Source organism: Anolis carolinensis, chromosome 1 (genome assembly GCF_035594765.1).
Source record: "Anolis carolinensis isolate JA03-04 chromosome 1, rAnoCar3.1.pri, whole genome shotgun sequence".
Taxonomy (NCBI): domain Eukaryota; kingdom Metazoa; phylum Chordata; class Lepidosauria; order Squamata; family Dactyloidae; genus Anolis; species Anolis carolinensis.
The window spans coordinates 318656529-318673738 of NC_085841.1; the positions used below are offsets into that span (position 1 = coordinate 318656529).

General features: G+C 35.1%; 1 protein-coding gene across 4 annotated transcripts in view; it reads left to right on the plus strand.

Annotated features, from left to right (window-relative positions):
- Positions 1-17210, plus strand: part of dph6 (diphthamine biosynthesis 6) — a 320194-nt gene that overhangs the window by 7964 nt on the left and 295020 nt on the right. The window lies entirely within an intron of this gene.

Below are 17210 nucleotides of genomic sequence, written 5' to 3' on the forward strand. Positions count from 1 at the left end.
TATGTTCTTTCCTGAAAGCATTACAAGTACTTTTTCAATTGCAGTTTTGTTACTGGTGAGATCCTGGATTGTGATTGATTGTTTCACCTAGACTTTTTATTTTATGGTAGCGAGCCCTTCGAAAAAGCAAATATATTGTTTTAGTTCAAATGTCGAATATAATCATTGTCATGAATAAGTTGCAGATAGCCTTGGACATTCACCCTCCATACTCTCGTTCCTGGGAGGAGGAACAGAGAGACATTTGTTTCCATTTTTAACCAAAATATATGCATTACATGGAAACTTGAACAAATAGCAATATTATTTACTATGATCAATTGAAACAAGCCAGTTTCATACTGGCTTCAACAACTAACCATAATTAGAATTAACCACACCAGGTTTCAGGGATAATGCTTGAAATTGGAAGTAACACATCTCATCTCTTCACAGATACATCTTTGAAGGAATAGACAGGGGAAAGTACGTGATCTCAAAATTTGTGCACATAAATTATTGGTCAGCATTACTTTCTAATTGTGTTCATCAGTAGTTCCATCTTTTATCTTTTGTATATGTAGAGCTTCTATAACACAGCTTTACAAACATTTCATGTTGGTGACACTGCTTTTAAACAACATATTTTTGTGACACAGTAATTCAGTTTTACTAGCAAACTGGAGGTTTAACCAACCCCTTATAAGATATGCGGACACATACATAAATTGTAATTGGAGAGAGCATCTTTCAATCTGCATATCTTACTCTCGCTTTGACCTTGAAGGAGCTGGGGGTGGCGATGGCCGACAGGAAGCTGTGGTGTGGGCTGGTCCATGAGGTCACAAAGAGTCGGATGCGACTAACGAATAAACAACACAACAACTGAAGTGAATGAGAAAATCAAGAGAAACAGAACATTATATGTAGTTAGCTGAGTGCTCCTGGATACAAATAATCACTGAATCTGCAGGGTTGGCAGCAATATGGCAGTTTACGCTGTGATTTCCTTGGTTTCTTGGGGGAGTGGGATGAAAATTTTGACACATGAGACAAAAATAAAAATAGTTGTATGCATTCTATGGTTTTTAATCAATGTTTAATTAGAATCTGAATCGTGATTTTCAGTTCTGAAAACATGATTGTTGTTACTGTAGTAGGGAGTTTGGTGTAAATATAGACAAAGCTGTTGTTTTATGTTTGTATTGTTTATTTTGTGCTCTGTGTTACTGCTCGTGACACAGTGTAAACCTGTATTTCTTCCACTTGTACTATTGTGAGAGTTAAGGGAGGATGAATTTCAAATAGGATGCTCCTTGTAAAGAAATTGTATGGTTTTTTTTTTGTTGAAAACCTTCTCCATCGCTCAGAATATAATAATCCTTATGTTGTTTCTAAACTTGGATTTCCTTTATAGAACAATGGCACATTTGAGCTGCACCCAACTTTAGAGAAATCTGTGAAGAGTCTCAGAAGAATATTTTTAGATTTCACACATGCTTTAGGAAACATACTGTTGGTATTTAAAAATCTAGAACATAAACAAGGGCTCAAAACGTTCATTACGTTCTTGCTTATCCTGATTATCACCCAGATTGCAAGGAATTAATACGAGTTTTGCCACTTTCCAATTTGTTTTGAAGTATTCTTATGGTGGCACTCAGAACCTTAGTCTTGGGAGCCATTCTTGTCCTGCTGAATAGGTTGCTTATAGTTGTGCCAGTATAATTCATAATTTGGGGCATAGGGCTGAAGCAGCACAAGTAAGGAGTTTTCTACTGTGCTTATAGATACCTGCAAGAAGGTTAGTAACAGAGAAAACACTGGGCTTCATACCATGCTGTATCTTTCATGTCTGAGAGAGAAGAAATCATTCACAGATAATAGGCCGGAACTCTTCATTCAGTTTCCTTTATCAGTTCTGAGCTATCTTTTCTAGCTGCCTGCCAAGTTAGTTGGGTACATTTTTCCAAATGAAAATTTGTTTCTGCTGTAACCCTGAAAAACAATAAGGTATAGAGAAGTTGCAGCTGTTGATATTGGCTTTTTCATGAGTTGAAAAAGAAATGTGATTACTGCTTTTAATAATAATAATAATAATAAAAAAGTAGTAGTTTGTAGTGGTCTAAGACAATGGTTTTCAAACCACTCCAGTGACTTTCAAGTCTTATCAGAGATTTCTCAGTTATGGATTTCAGTTATGATCAAGTTCCCCAGAAATACAGCTTATTCACCTGTGCCAGTCTTTTTAAATACAGTTTTTATTGAATATGTTTCTCAGTTTTATGTTAACTTTCACAATACAGAATAAAAAGTTAGAGATGAGGGAAACCACAGAAGAAATAATTTTGGTTGGTGATGTAATTAAAGAAAATGAAAAAACATATAAAGTTATTCATAGAAAACTCCATGATAGGGTTGCTACAAGTCAGAAATGAAGGCACACGTTAACAACAGCAACACCAAATAAATTGTGCTACTAATCAAGTGAATCTACATGTAAGTGTAGCAAAATTCAGATCCTTTGGCCTAAGTCTTATGAGAAGGTCTCTCTGTAAGTAGACCAGGACTTCGAAGTATTGAAGACATCAGTAAGTAGTATCCTCCAAGCACCAAGAGTGCAGTCAACCCTTTAATTTTTTTACAATAAGCTGCTGGGATTGTTTGTGTCTTTTGTTGCTGTTTTAGGTCATGTGGAATAATAATGAGGTCTGTCCATTGCTCCATGTTCATTCTATGTACCTTAGAAAAACCCTGTTTCTGCATAGGAGCTCCATGGTTGACAGGTCACTTAGAAATGGGTTCACCGTAGATAGCATGTTCAAAAATCTTTATGGAGTCCAAGAAAAGTGGTGAGAATTTCACATTCTTCTTTGGAGACCACATTTTAAGATCTGTGATCAGAAGCCCAAGAAATGTTCCATTGTTGGCTTTATTTTCAGTAATTGGATACATCTATAGATGATATTACTTAATTGGCTGACCAATAATAACTTCAGTAATGTTCTCGATATGACAGTTTTTGTGGGCTTATTTTCAGTAATTGGATGAGTCTAGAGATGATATTACTTAATTGGCTGACCAATTTGGATCTAGTTGGCAATAGTTATTTCATTGTTATTGGAACCTTTGTTTACCTTGGCTCTGCCTATTTGACTTGATCATCTGTCCATCTGCAGATCCATTGTAGAATCAGGTTCAGTGGTGATATGTAGACATGATTCTTTGAATGCTTGTTCAGATTTCTTCTCTTCTGGCACAAAATTTCTTAGGTTCTGGCTATAAAAAGTAGAAAGAGAATGGGTTATTGATCAACTTAATTAAATGATTAGTGACAGGACAAACTTTCTTTTCATTTTTCCTTCAGACAGCATGGACTGAATACTTTGCTATTATCCAGAGAATAACAGTCAGTTATGACACAAATTAATGCTAATGTTAAATCTTGACAACTACTGCTTTGGAAGTTTGTGCACGATATTTATAACCATAGTTGAAAGAGATGTTATCAAGTTGTCTTGGACTAAATAAGTGAGGTGTTTTTTTGTTCTGAGCAGATATTAATTTCACTGCAAGAAAATTTAAAGATATAAATATATGGAATCAATTGCATTAATGATAGACATTCTGTAACCATGCTTTTACAGCTGAAATCATTTTAAAAGCCTTAGTTCTAAAATTGCACTTGAAAACTTGCATATGTCAATAAATAATTGGGTAATTTATAGAAGGGAAGAACATAAAGGAATTTATCATTTCAGGTTATTTTCTTAGAAAAATAAAAAAGATTCAATTTTCTTATGGTCAAAGTTGCACATAATAATTGGTCATCTAGAGTAGATGTCTATTCTGTTTATACACAAAATGTACATCCAGCCCCTTTGGATAACCATTGCATTCCAGATTCATATTTGCATTTGGGAGGGCTTCTCATAGATTCAAAGAGTTAGAAGTTTCTTCAAAAGTAATCTAGTCCAGTCTCTTCCTGGTTCATAATATCCACAGCTACAACATTTGTGATAGGTGGCTATTCATCTTCATTTCAAACCTCTAGTGCAGCCTATGCATGCCCCTTTTAATTAGCACATACTGGCTGGTACATTGGGAGTGACTATGCATAAGTGTGATGTATGCTTTCTTGGATAGATAGCATACAGAGGATTTTCACTTGTCTTTACGCTGTGTCCCAAACTTCCTATGTTTAGTAACTCAAGACCAAGTAGTGGTAGTGGTAGGTGAGCAAATTCACACCATGAAGATCTTACTGCTCTGAGGTCCTTGGGTTAGGAAGAGATAGGTTTACGCCATTAGAGAGCAAACCCACCAAGCTGAGACCATTACTCTTCCCCCACCAAGCTGAGGTCATTACTTTCTCTAGGATCTGAATTGTCTCCCCCATTATTCTTTTCCCCACCAATGAGAGACAATGGCAAAACTTCAACATCCTTTGTAGTTACTCAAATATGCCCCTCTGGGGCAGTAATGATCATGTCTTCCTAAACAATGGTTTAGTATGCAACTTGGAATGGTTAATTTTGTGGTCTACAACTCTCATAATGGAAGATTGTTGTGTTGTAGCCAAAAGGGTAATGTTTTCAAGGTCTAGGTTACCAAGATGAAGAACAACTGTTCACCCACTTGCCCTTTTCTTTTCTTTTCTTGACATACTGATTCTGTTTAATTTAAACAACTATTTCTAATATGTCCAAAATGAGGACACTTTTTAAAATCCCAATTCTCTAATTTTGTCACTTTAGTCATAGAGTTGGTTTGTCTTTGAAGGAACAAAAATTTGTAATATTGAAAAACATTATGTGTTTGCTAGAAACTAATGATTTTAGATACCTTAGACTTGTTTTTTGAATTATATAGCTGTTATTGACCTGTGTGTAATCACCAGACATTAGGAATCAGTGAAGAGAATCTCTTGTAATGACTATGCTCCTAAAAAAGACATCTTGCTTGTTGATTTTTCTTTTTGCTGAAAGAGTTTTCTGAAGCTTGAAATGTTTATTTATTCCACTTATATAACTTATAAACCACTGTTCAATTAAACTTTTAGGACATGCATCATAATGAAAGATACTGACATAGCAACACCTAGCCAATCCATGTAAAACTGCTAAATCTACCGGAATCACAAAGGAGTAAAGCTACTCTTTAAAAAAGCAAAGGAATACAGGTTTTTCTCCTTGTGGGAGTGGTGAAACATGACAATGGCTCATGGTTGGCTGTGCTTTTTGGCCATTATAGATGTGAAATGTAACAGAATGGTGTCTCTACATTCACTACTTACCTCATATATTTTTAGTCAGAGAGCAGGATGATCTCAGATGAAGACAAGAGTAAGCCTCCTTTAGACATCCTTTGTGGATAACAAGTGTAGATTTACCTAATTATTATCAAGATGGGGCTAAGTGTTATGTTACCATGATCCCAGTCTGTCTTACCCATCCTGCATAGGCTATTTTTTAATATTAAAAATCAACTTTAAGGACAAACTATGTGACAGAAGTAGCATCTGGTTGGCCTCCATTTGTGTATTTTCTCTTTGCTGCTCATTTTTGGCTATTGATAGTGATAGTGCAATGTCATTATGTGCAGCATAATTGAGATTTGGTAGTGCTGACTTTTATATAATTTGAAAGAAAACATATAGTTTGAATCTTTTTGATAGTCTGAAGTAAAATACAGCATTGAATCTACTGTTCTATGATGAGTTGACACCTATTTAAGTCCCATTCATTCAGTGGGTCTGTCTTAAAATTGAAGCTTATACTATTGTTTTGAGCCATCTTTTGTGCCTTCCACAAATGTAGCTTATGCATTTTATGATCACTTGCACTATATGGTTTATATGTCATTGTGGTTATAATATGGTTTACACAGCATTGTGATTGTTGGTATCATATTGATCGGTTGATGGCTTGTTGCTTTATAGTTGTATTCAGTATACTTATTGAACAATTTTATGGTGACCTAGAACATGACTTGATGTTGCTGTTCTTACATCATAGGTGATAAGTGACGTCATCTCATAATTTGTTAGAGATAAGAATTTGCTAGAGATTAGATATGTAAGAAGCTGGTTCAATATACTTAAGAGAGAAGTTCTAGGACAGTGGTTCTCAACCTGGGGTCTCCATATGTTTTTGGCCTTCAACTCCCAGAAATCCTAACAGCTGGTAAACTGGCTGGGATTTCTTGGAGTTGTAGGCCAAAAACATTCTTGTAAGTCTCCTTTCAACTGTGATAATTAATGTTGTCACTATGGATGCCTGGAGGTAAACTTCTCAAAATACCTGACAATGGATAGTGGATGTCCAATAACATTTTTTTTTAATTTTTAAAATGTTAACTGGGATGGCTCAAAATGATTGCTATAAAACATAGATGGAGATGACTAATTTTTTGTTCTTCCTTTACACTTTATTTAATTTATAGTTTTGTGAGAAAAATAGATGCCAGCTAAGTCTAGTGTGGTAGACAACCATCATTGTACCTAGATTCGTCAAGGAAGCACAGAACAGATGTTGATGTCAATTGGAAATCCTGTGTTGATGTAACTTCAACAAAAGTTGTGATAGGGAGTAGGATTCTAGAAGAATTACTGTTGTATGGAGTTTTGATTTAAGTTTATAATTTCAAATTAGATGGGCAGTATATTATTTTCCCCCTCTCCAGAATTTTGCAACGTCTGCTACTGCTAAAGTAGTGCCACTGAAATTGGCAATGCAGGATGAGTTTGGGGAGAGTTCAGTGTTTTGATTTGACAACAGAAAGTTGCCCACTGCAATGTAAATAAATTTTACAGCACATCAGCATTGTAAATAATTCACAATTTGCTTTAAGAAAACTGAATCTTGGGTAAGCCCAGTCCTCTCTTGGTCAAAGCTGAGGTGTACCCATTCAACCATATAGACCCTTTAGAGATAACATTTGAGTATAGTTGAGGAAGAAATGCTACCATTGATTCTTATACTCAGTTTCATGGCAGAGTTGCATGTGTATGGTACGCACCGCTAATATCCTGCACAGTTGCCTTTTGTCTGCCTGTTTATACATGACCTGTCAGTGAAATCAGGACATAACCAGTGTGCGTGCTCACTGTTAAACTTTTAATATGTTTTCTCAGCCTATAAAACCATTTATAGAATTTGCTACTTGTCATATATATGTAGAAAAATTACACTTGGCATTGTCAGTGGAACAATTTTTTTCTTTCAGCTGTCATTACTGTAATAGACTTCTACTATAGAAGTACTGAATGATTAGTTTTAAATTTTTGAAAGATTTATTTGAATTCTTTTATGGAGTTTTGATTTCCCCCCATGCTTGCTGCCTTATTTTGGATTCAGTGAAAATGCCACTTATGAAAGAATTGCAGGGCTGATAGTTTAAAGCACAAGCAGAGATCTCTTTTGATCCAAAGTCTTGCTTTAGATTTTGATGGAGGATTTCCAGATGTTTTTGACTGCATCTTCCATAAGTCTTAGCCAGTATGGTATGTGAGGAAAGATGATGGCAGTTGAAGTTTAATGATAGATGATAGGCCACACTTTCCCACCTCTGGCTTAAGGACTTATACACTGACCTGGCTTTCACTGAATACTACATACTGAGATGGACAGTATAGGAATCAAAGGTCAAAGCTATAAGGGCTGCTGAAGAATATATAAAGCTGCCATTTGGAAAGGCTGAATGGGTTTTAGACCTCGGTTCTTTACTAATGTTTTATAAAATTCTAGATTTTTTTCTGAATTGCTTTTCTGAATGCATTGTTAGCCAACTTTAATTTTTTTAGTTAAAAGTAAGATGTAAATAATTTTCTGATAATAATAAATTGTCATTTAAGGATGTCTTTATTTTTTCTTCCATTGTTATGATCTGGACACTAATGTTCCAGGCCATGTAAAATGTATTTCAGGAAAAATGGATGTACCCTTTCTCCATTATTATTATTATTATTATTATTATTATTATTATTATTATTATTATTATTTCATTTCTAACCCACTTTTCTCCTGTGGGTGGGATTCAAAGCAGCGTACAACATATAAAATTCATACAAATACATCCGACTAATTGAGCTATGAAGTTTAAATTCTGCCAGTGTTACTGGACTTCATATCACTTTCTATATATGCTGGATTGAAAATTAAGAAACAAAATCCAGTACAAATAAAGCGTGCATTAAAAGGTTAATAATAATTGTCCTTATGGAGAATTTTAATGAAATTACGATATAACATTTTCTGTACCTCCGAATTTATTTATTTATTTATTCACAGCATTTTTACCCTACCTTTTTCAACCAAGGGGCAGCTTTCAATAAATAGGAAAAAATTCAATGCCAGAAAACAATACACTAAAACAATCTATATATATAAAAGGATAAAAAAAAATCGGCCTAGGACAAAACAACAAAACTACACATCCCAGAAACACTAAACTTGGCAACACAACTCCTCATCCATGCCTCTACATTCATACAACAAAAAGAAAAGAAAAATAAAGTCCTAATTAGAGGGAGAGGAATAATTGTGTTTTATCCAATTGCTGCCAGTTACAAGGCTAAACTCTGCCCACTTGGTCTCCTAGCAACCTACTCAGCCCAGGGGACAGGCACAGTTAGGCCTCAGGCCTCTTCCCCACTGCCTATAAAATACAGATTATCTGATTTTAATTGGATTATATGGCAGTGTAGACTCAAGGCCCTTCCACACAGCTATATTACCCATTTATAATCTTATATTATCTGCTTTGAACTGGATTATCTTGAGTCCACACTGCCAGATAATTCACTTCAGTGTGCATTTTATACAGCTGTGTAGAAGGGGCCTCATATAATCCAATTCTAAACAGATAATATAAGATTATAAATGTACAGTAGAGTCTCACTTATCCAACATAAACAGGCCGGCAGAACGTTGGATAAGTGAATATGTTGGATAATAAGTAGGGATTCAGGAAAAGCCGATTAAACATCAAATTAGGTAATGATTATACAAACACCAAACATCATGTTATACAACAAATTTGACAGAAAAAGTAGTTCAGTGCTCAGTAATGCTATGTTGTAATTACTGTATTTACAAATTTAGCACCATGATCACAATGAATTTAAAACATTGACTACAAAAACATTGACTAATAAAAGACAGACTGCGTTGGATAATCCAGAACACTGGATAAGCGAATGTTGGATAAGTGAGATTCTACTGTAATATGAAATAATTACTGTGATAATCCAGTCCAACCCAATTTTGCCATGGAGGACACAATCCAAGCACGCCCAACAGATGGCCACCCAGCCTCTCAATAATAATAATAATAATAATATCATATAATCCAGCATATCTATCTTGTTTGCTGTGTCATAATAAAATAATATCATACAATCATAAGGTTAGGAGACACCCCTAAGGATCATCCAGTTCAACTTCTTTATATCATGCAGGAGGACACAATCCAACCATTCCTGACAGATGGCCATCCAATATCTTCACAATAATAATACACATTGAATCATAGCATCAGACAGTTAGGAGACACTCCTAAAGGCCATCCAGTCCAACCCAATTCTGCCATGCAGGACACAATCCTAGCACTCCCAACAGATGGCCACCCTGCCTCTCAATACTACTACTACTACTACTACTACTACTACTACTAATAATAATAATAATAATAATAATAATAATAATAACAACAACAACATCATCATACAATCCTAAGGTTTGGAGTGACCCCTAAGGATCATCCAGATCAACTTCCTTCTACCATGCAGGAGGACATAATCCAAGCACTCCTGACAGATGCCCATCCAGCCTCTACATAGTAATGATGATGATGATGATGATAATAATAATAATAATAGAAGCATAGAATCCAAGCGTTTGGAGAGATCCCTAAGGGCCATCCAGCCCAACCCTTTCTACTATGCAGCAGGACACAATCCAAGCATTCACAACACATGGACAACGTATAAATACTATACAATACTACACAGGGATATAGACCTCCTCTACCCTCACCACTTTCACAGTACACAAACAACCAAATGCATACTAAACATAAATACAACCATACAACAGACATTCAATACCACCACGACCTCAACAATTTCTCACCAACACCACCAGACAAGTCACAGCAACGCGTGGCCGGGCACAGCTAGTCTCTTCATAAAAATACTTAAAGAAAACCTACATCACATGCATTAACATACATTACAGTAACATCATTATATGATAAGACTATATTGTTATCATACTTTTTGGGTAGGACATTGAAAATAATGGCATTACCTATGCCCTCTTTCCCTTTGTGTGTTTGTGGGTGGGGTGAGTGGTCACTTTGTTACTTTTGCAAAGCTATATTTAGTGTAGCAAGTGATGTTGTTTACTACTAAAATGTTACTTTTGAGAGGTTATTTTGGAAGATTTTTATTTTGAAAGTGTTCTTTTAAGCAATTAAAAAGTAACATGTTAGCAACCTGCCACCAACAACTAGTGTAGCCAAGAGAAATAAGTGATGTACAGAATCATAGGATTTTGCTTCATTGTCCACTGTCACAGCTGCCCACACATACCTTAAAGGCACCAGATCCATCTCATCTTGGAAGGTAAGCAAGCAGGTCAGTTCTGTCTAATATTTGAGTGGGAGACCACCAACAAATACCAGAAGCTGCAAGCTATGTTTCAGAGGAAGGAATTGGCAAAATAGTTTTTGAGTATTCTTTGCTTAAGAAAACCCTATGAAATGAATGGGTGACTTGAGGGTGCACACACATCACAACCATTGGGAATGAGTTATTTCATTTGTTCCAAGTAACATTATTGTTACAGATAGGAAATCTCTGAGTCCATGGCTCAACTAATATAAGCTAGCAAACAAGAATTCATACTTTTAATAATTACCTATCACTCACACATGGGTATATACAGCATTTGTTTAATATTTCTTCCAGGTTAATCAGAACACCAGTTATATGATGTTTCCAGTTGGTGAGAAAAGGAAAACAAGTGGAAAGGATGTTGTAGGATTGGGTTGGTTCCTCTGGCAACTGAAGTTAGGACCAGAAGAACCATTGGTCTGATACAGCCAAGCTCATTTTATCTTTTAGCCTCTTTGAGTCTCCTTTAGGAGAGAAAAGCAGAACACTACTACTACTACTACTACTACTACACCTACTACTGTAATTTTATATATCTGAAAAGGCAGAGCAGGTATGCTGTAATCAGAAACAAAGGTTGAATATTTACATACAATGAAAATCTGCATAGGTTTTAGGAAAAAACTTTCTTCAGAGCCAAATATGGAATAGTCTGTGGAAATAGAGTACCTGCCCTTTAACATCTCTTTTGGCAAACATTCAACCCTCTCTTTTTATATTGCTTTTACTATTTCATGTTTTATTGAAGCTCCTATCATTGCAGTGTTTCAGTGTTTGCTACCATTTTGGCTGATGTATCAGTTTTCATTGTAAAAATCTTTAATTGATAATTTTGTTTTTATTTTTAACTTTTGTAAACTATTCCAAGATACTTTGCCACATGGAAATTGCAGAAATAAAATATTTTCATGAACTTGAGAAGTTATTATACAGTAGAGTCTCACTAATCCAAGCCTCGCTTATCCAAGCCTCTGGATAATCCAAGCCATTTTTGTAGTCAATGTTTCCAATATATCGTGATATTTTGGTGCTAAATTCGTAAATACAGTAATTACAACATAACATTACTGCGTATTGAACTACTTTTTCTGTCAAATTTGTTGTATAACATGAAGTTTTGGTGCTTAATTTGTAAAATCATAACCTAATTTGATGTTTAATAGGCTTTTCCTTGATCAGTCCTTATAATCCAAGATATTCGCTTATCTAAGCTTCTGCCGGCCCGTTTAGCTTGGATTAGTGAGACTCTACTGTACTTTGCTCTCTGATTATGGTGGGTGGCCCAGATGAATGTTGCAATCGAAATTTTCTATATTAATGTCAAAGAAAAATACTGAAACATTAACCTTATTAGGATTTGGGAACTTGTTTTTTTTTAAAAAAAAAATCTTTGGCCATAAAATTTTGACATTCTAATTTAAATGGTGGTAATTCGTTCATCATATGTTCCTGCAGAATTTAAACTGAACTAATATGTATTAAACTGTGAATCATATCCTTTTCAGATTGCTAATGCAATTTTTTGGCAGGGAAATCTGGCCATTTATACGTGAGTGGTTCATTCATTTTGATAGTACTATGCATATAATTATACAATTCCAATTTCAGGACTTTTTCTAGTTCAGTTTAAAAATGTAAAGTCGGGATGAGAAAAATAATGCTGCATTATTTCTTGGGGAGGTTGCTTCTGGTCAAAGTAGCTCGTGTCATAGTTACCTCTCAATCAGACTACTGCAAGCAGCATATAACACTGGTCCTACAAAAACTCCACTGACTTTCAATTTGCTTCCAAGTTCAATTCAAAAAGTTGGTGTTGACCTACAAAGTCCTAAATGATTTGGGGTCAGGATATTTGATAGATTGCCTCTTCTGATATGAGTCTTACAGAATTTTGAGATGGAATTATAGAGTTGGAAGAGCCTACAAGGACCACCCAGTCCAACCTCCTACTGCCATGCAGGGACACACAATCTAAGCACCCCCAACAGATAGCCATCCAGCCTGTGCTTAAAGACCTCCAGAGAAGAAGACTCCCCCATGATCCAGGGCAACATATTTCACTGTTGAGCAGCTCTTACCATTAGGAAACCTTCCTAATGTTTAGACGAATTCTACCCGCTCTCCCAGGTTGAATCCATTGCTCCGTATTCAAGTCACCAGAGCAGAAAAAAAGCTCGCCTCCTCCTCAATATGAAATCTTAAGCAGAGACCTCATTGTGGGTCCCAACACCTTTTGAAGTTAGTTTGGTAGGTAGATTTAACGGTTAACTCCCAAAAGCTAGACTGGCTCCATATATTTAAGCTTCCAGTGGGCAGCCAAAACAAGAATATTCTGCATGGCATTCAGTGTTTGAAATTTCTTTTTAACTTTGTTTAATTTTTCTTTTAAGCTTTGGATTCTATTATTGTTTTTATATTATTTTTGGGAGTTTTTGAAGACTGTTTTAATGTGTCAGTTGTAAACTACACACATCATTTGTCACCCCAACCTTCTTTAAAAAAGGATGGGCATAAATAAAATAATCTAAATTAATTCAAATTATTACTGCAGTGTTGTGGTAGTGTTGAGGTTTTTTGCTGGACTAATACACTGGTAGTATACTCCCTTTGTCTGATTATCTTTTTGAAGGCATAAAACTGGTAGCACTCTTTGGAAAGTATATGTAAATGAGTGTTATTAATATGTGTCTAAAGAGTTTACAGTTCGAGAAAAAGAGAATGGAGAAGTTTACTTATATGTACCCAAACTTTGGTTGTGCCTGGGTATGAACCTCAGTGGGAATGAAAAGGTATTTAAAGGAGCCAGAAAAGAGGGCAGCAATATTCTTTGCTTGAATAAGGATTTGTCAAGTTAAGCAAAGTGCGCCCATTTCCAACAATTATTAAAGTTGCAATCTGAAGTACACTTATCTGAGAACATGATGCTTTGAAATAATACATTAGGTAAAGTCATCAGTAGTGAGGTTTTTGACTGTAAATATCTGTGCCAGCCACAGATGCAGGCGAAACTTCAGGAGAACATGTTGCTAGAACACTGCTGGAACACAGCCATACAGCCTGGCAACCACACAACACCCTAACATCAATATAACTTTCAGAAACTGTTTTTTTCCAGGTTTGCTTACTCCTTTTTTTTAGATCCATTATTTTTCATCTGGATGCCCATAATTCCCTATGTCTCATCTGGAAATGTTATGAATAACCCCTCACCTCCTTGTAGACACACGTACACACATTTAAGACTCATACTATGTGAAATGGGTAACTATTTTTTTTTAAGCCCAGCATTTTCTATCGAATTGACCAAGTCAGGTGTGTGCTTTCCTTGCCTCCAGTCCTGTTGTGTTAAGACTGAATAAGCAGAGACAGGAGGGCTTGTGCTGAAAGATGGTTCGAAACCCTCAGGGTCTTTTCTGGTCAGCCTTCAACCTCTGATTGCCAGGTTTCCCTAATTCCTCATTTCCAGGGCACTGCAAGTATGACCTTGCCAGCTGAATGTGGTTTTCTGGATCTGCAAGATTCTCATATGTATTCGGAAACAGGCAACCAGGCATTGTTTACAGGACGCCAAACGAACTGTGTGCTCGCAGCACATTGATAAACATACATTTCCTCCTTTTATCAGGGAAATTGCACAATGTGAAGTATGAGTTTCCAGTTGTACTCATTCCTTTCAAACCTTTTCCTGTTTAAAAGTTAGGCTTCGCTAATTGGATGCTGATCAGTCCCTCGATTTCCCCCCCTTTTTTCTCTGCTATCAGTAGTTAAGTCCAAACTTTTCATTAATTCATAAAGAAGCAGCTCATCCTTCTAAATGCAAAGTGAGCACTAATTAACAGTAATGATTGCTAATCATTCTGCTTTTATATCCCTTTAGGAGCACTACCATTATCCTTAAGTGAAATGCTTGTATATGAATAAACAATGCAGTATTTCTTTCTACCAGCTACTAGAGCTCACTAAATTAGTTGGCTAATATATTTCAGTGCAACGTGGACAATAACTAATTTTGTTAGATATCTTTCATAAATGGCAATAACAAAGTATTTATTGAATCGTTTATTTAATCATTTATTTACTGAGTACAAAGATATAATAGTGGAGATATTATTTTTTTCTTGGATGTATATGGACTGGATATTATTTTCTGCAATGTTCATGTGTGGACTCCTGCAATGTCCCGTGGAGGAGCAGAGCATTGGATATTGAACACAACTTAAGGAATTGCTTTTTATTTTGATCAAGATGGCTTGCATTTTGGTTATCTTACTCGGCATAGGTCCACAGGGCATATGTATAATTGCTGCGTGAATTTGTCTTTACACTCAGCAAGCTATGAAATAAAAATAACAATATAAAAAAGGAAATGAAAACAAGAATTTTTCTTTAGGGAAAATCGTGGTTAATGAAATGTTGCATACTGTGTATGGTGCCCTTACTAACAAGCAGAAATCAGCTTGAATGAAAATTAGTGAGTGCCTTAAATAAACAATCCCTAATCATCTATTGCTGTATTGCAGGACACAGCTCTGCATGCTTACATCCTTTAAAAAATAAACAAGACTTGCTTATAAAAATGCTTTAAGAACTGACTGGGCAAAGCTTTTATAAATATATAAAATTTGTACCCTGCTTCCAAATAGCAAGTATTCTTGCTACAGTTAAGGCTATTGCTGTTTTTTTTAAACGATACAGACTAATTGCAAAGACATCAGGTATATGGCTGTGTCCATGGAGAATATGTTGTTCCTTATTTCCCAAATAAAATCTTGCACTAAATTGAGCATCTTACGTAATTATATTAATTAAAGAAAAAAAATTTCACTGTCATTTTACAGACATCTTTTTAACAAATAGATGCTACTATTTTTTCTGCTGAAGTAAACAATGGCTTCTATAGACCTAGTTTTAGATACTAAAAAACTAAATACTAAATCGATCTTCATATTTTTGTGTTACTAACAAAAGTATCAAATTATGTAGCTGTATATACATGATGGCAAAAAACAGAATTACATCAAATTTTATATCAACTGTGATAATGTACCGCTCCTGGAAATAGAATTGCATAACTGTTCACTCTTGTTTTTCATACTCATCATCCCTTGCCATACAATAATGAGATGCTGTTCACTAAGAATAAAGGAGTGTTGTGATGCGTTTACCTTTTTCTCACTGGGCAAAACAACTACAAAGGGAAATTCCATATGTGTGTACTGCAGTAGTCTTTTCAGCCTGTCAGTATGTTATGTGAAGTTTCTTTTTTTCTTCCAAGTCCAGTAGTCTTCGGAAAGCTTGCTTCAGTGTTTTTAGCTTACAAATGTATTAGGTTCGGAATATTTGCATCCTCTCTGCACTCTGGTTTAGATGTTTTTGACAGTTTTCTTTTATATGGCAGTTCAGTCTAAGAAAAATTCCAAAGTTAATACAACGCTGCCCTCTGTCGGTTTCTTGTACAAAAGATTTTGAGTCTAAAGGCTTTTAACATTCATACAAAGCCACTCCATGTTAAATTTATGCTTAGTTGGTCAGAAGCTTATTTTCTTATGTAAACATCATGATTTTCAATGGCTACTTTACCTTTCAGAAAGATACAGGTTGGGTATCTATTATCCAAAATGCTTGGGACCAAAAGTGTTTTAGATTTTGTAATACTTGCATTTACGGTACATAATGAGACATCCTGGAGAGGAGACCCAAGTTTAAACACAAATTTCATATGTGTTTGATATTTTTTATATAGATGAAATATCATTTTATACAATATTTTTAAAATAATTTTGTGCACAAAACATTAGAAAACAAAGGTGTTATTATCTCAGTCACACATGTACAGTTTTGGATTTAGGATTATTTTGGATAAGGGATAATCAACCATAAAAATGCCTATGCGCTGAAGTCTTTCAGATGTTAGGTGATTCTTACTATTCTAATGCAGCAGGTTCCAGATTTCATCAGATTTTCTTGCAATAATTTAAAGTCAGTGTTTTTCTTCTACTCATTTCTTCATGAAATTTAATGTTGAGATTTGATGAAGTGTTTCTCTAAGATGCTTTTCCCTGGCAATATAAATGATGGTGCACATTATTTATTATGTGCAACTCTGACTCAGATCATTGGGAATGGACATAAGATGCTCCTAAAACTATTTAAAAACCTCAATAGTTACTTCACTTTAATTATCACAATTGTCATCATCATCATCGTCATCATCATCATCATCATCATCATCATTTATATTCCATATTCCTCTCCTAAAGAAGACTCAAAGTGACTGGGAAGGAAACAATTACGAGTGTAATCATTTTTTTTAATTTTTATAGTGACAGCATGCAGTGCCTTGCAGACATATTTACACACAGTTTTGACTCTGCCACATTTGTTCTTATAGCCTGGAATTGAAATAGAGTTATTTGTTTGTTTATTTGTTTATTTGCTTTGTACCTTGCTTTATCTTCTAAATGGGACTTTGTTCTTACAATATAAATTAAGCAGAACAATATGAAGTAAAAAAGTTTTTAAAGCATTAAACCATACATCCAATTAAAAACTA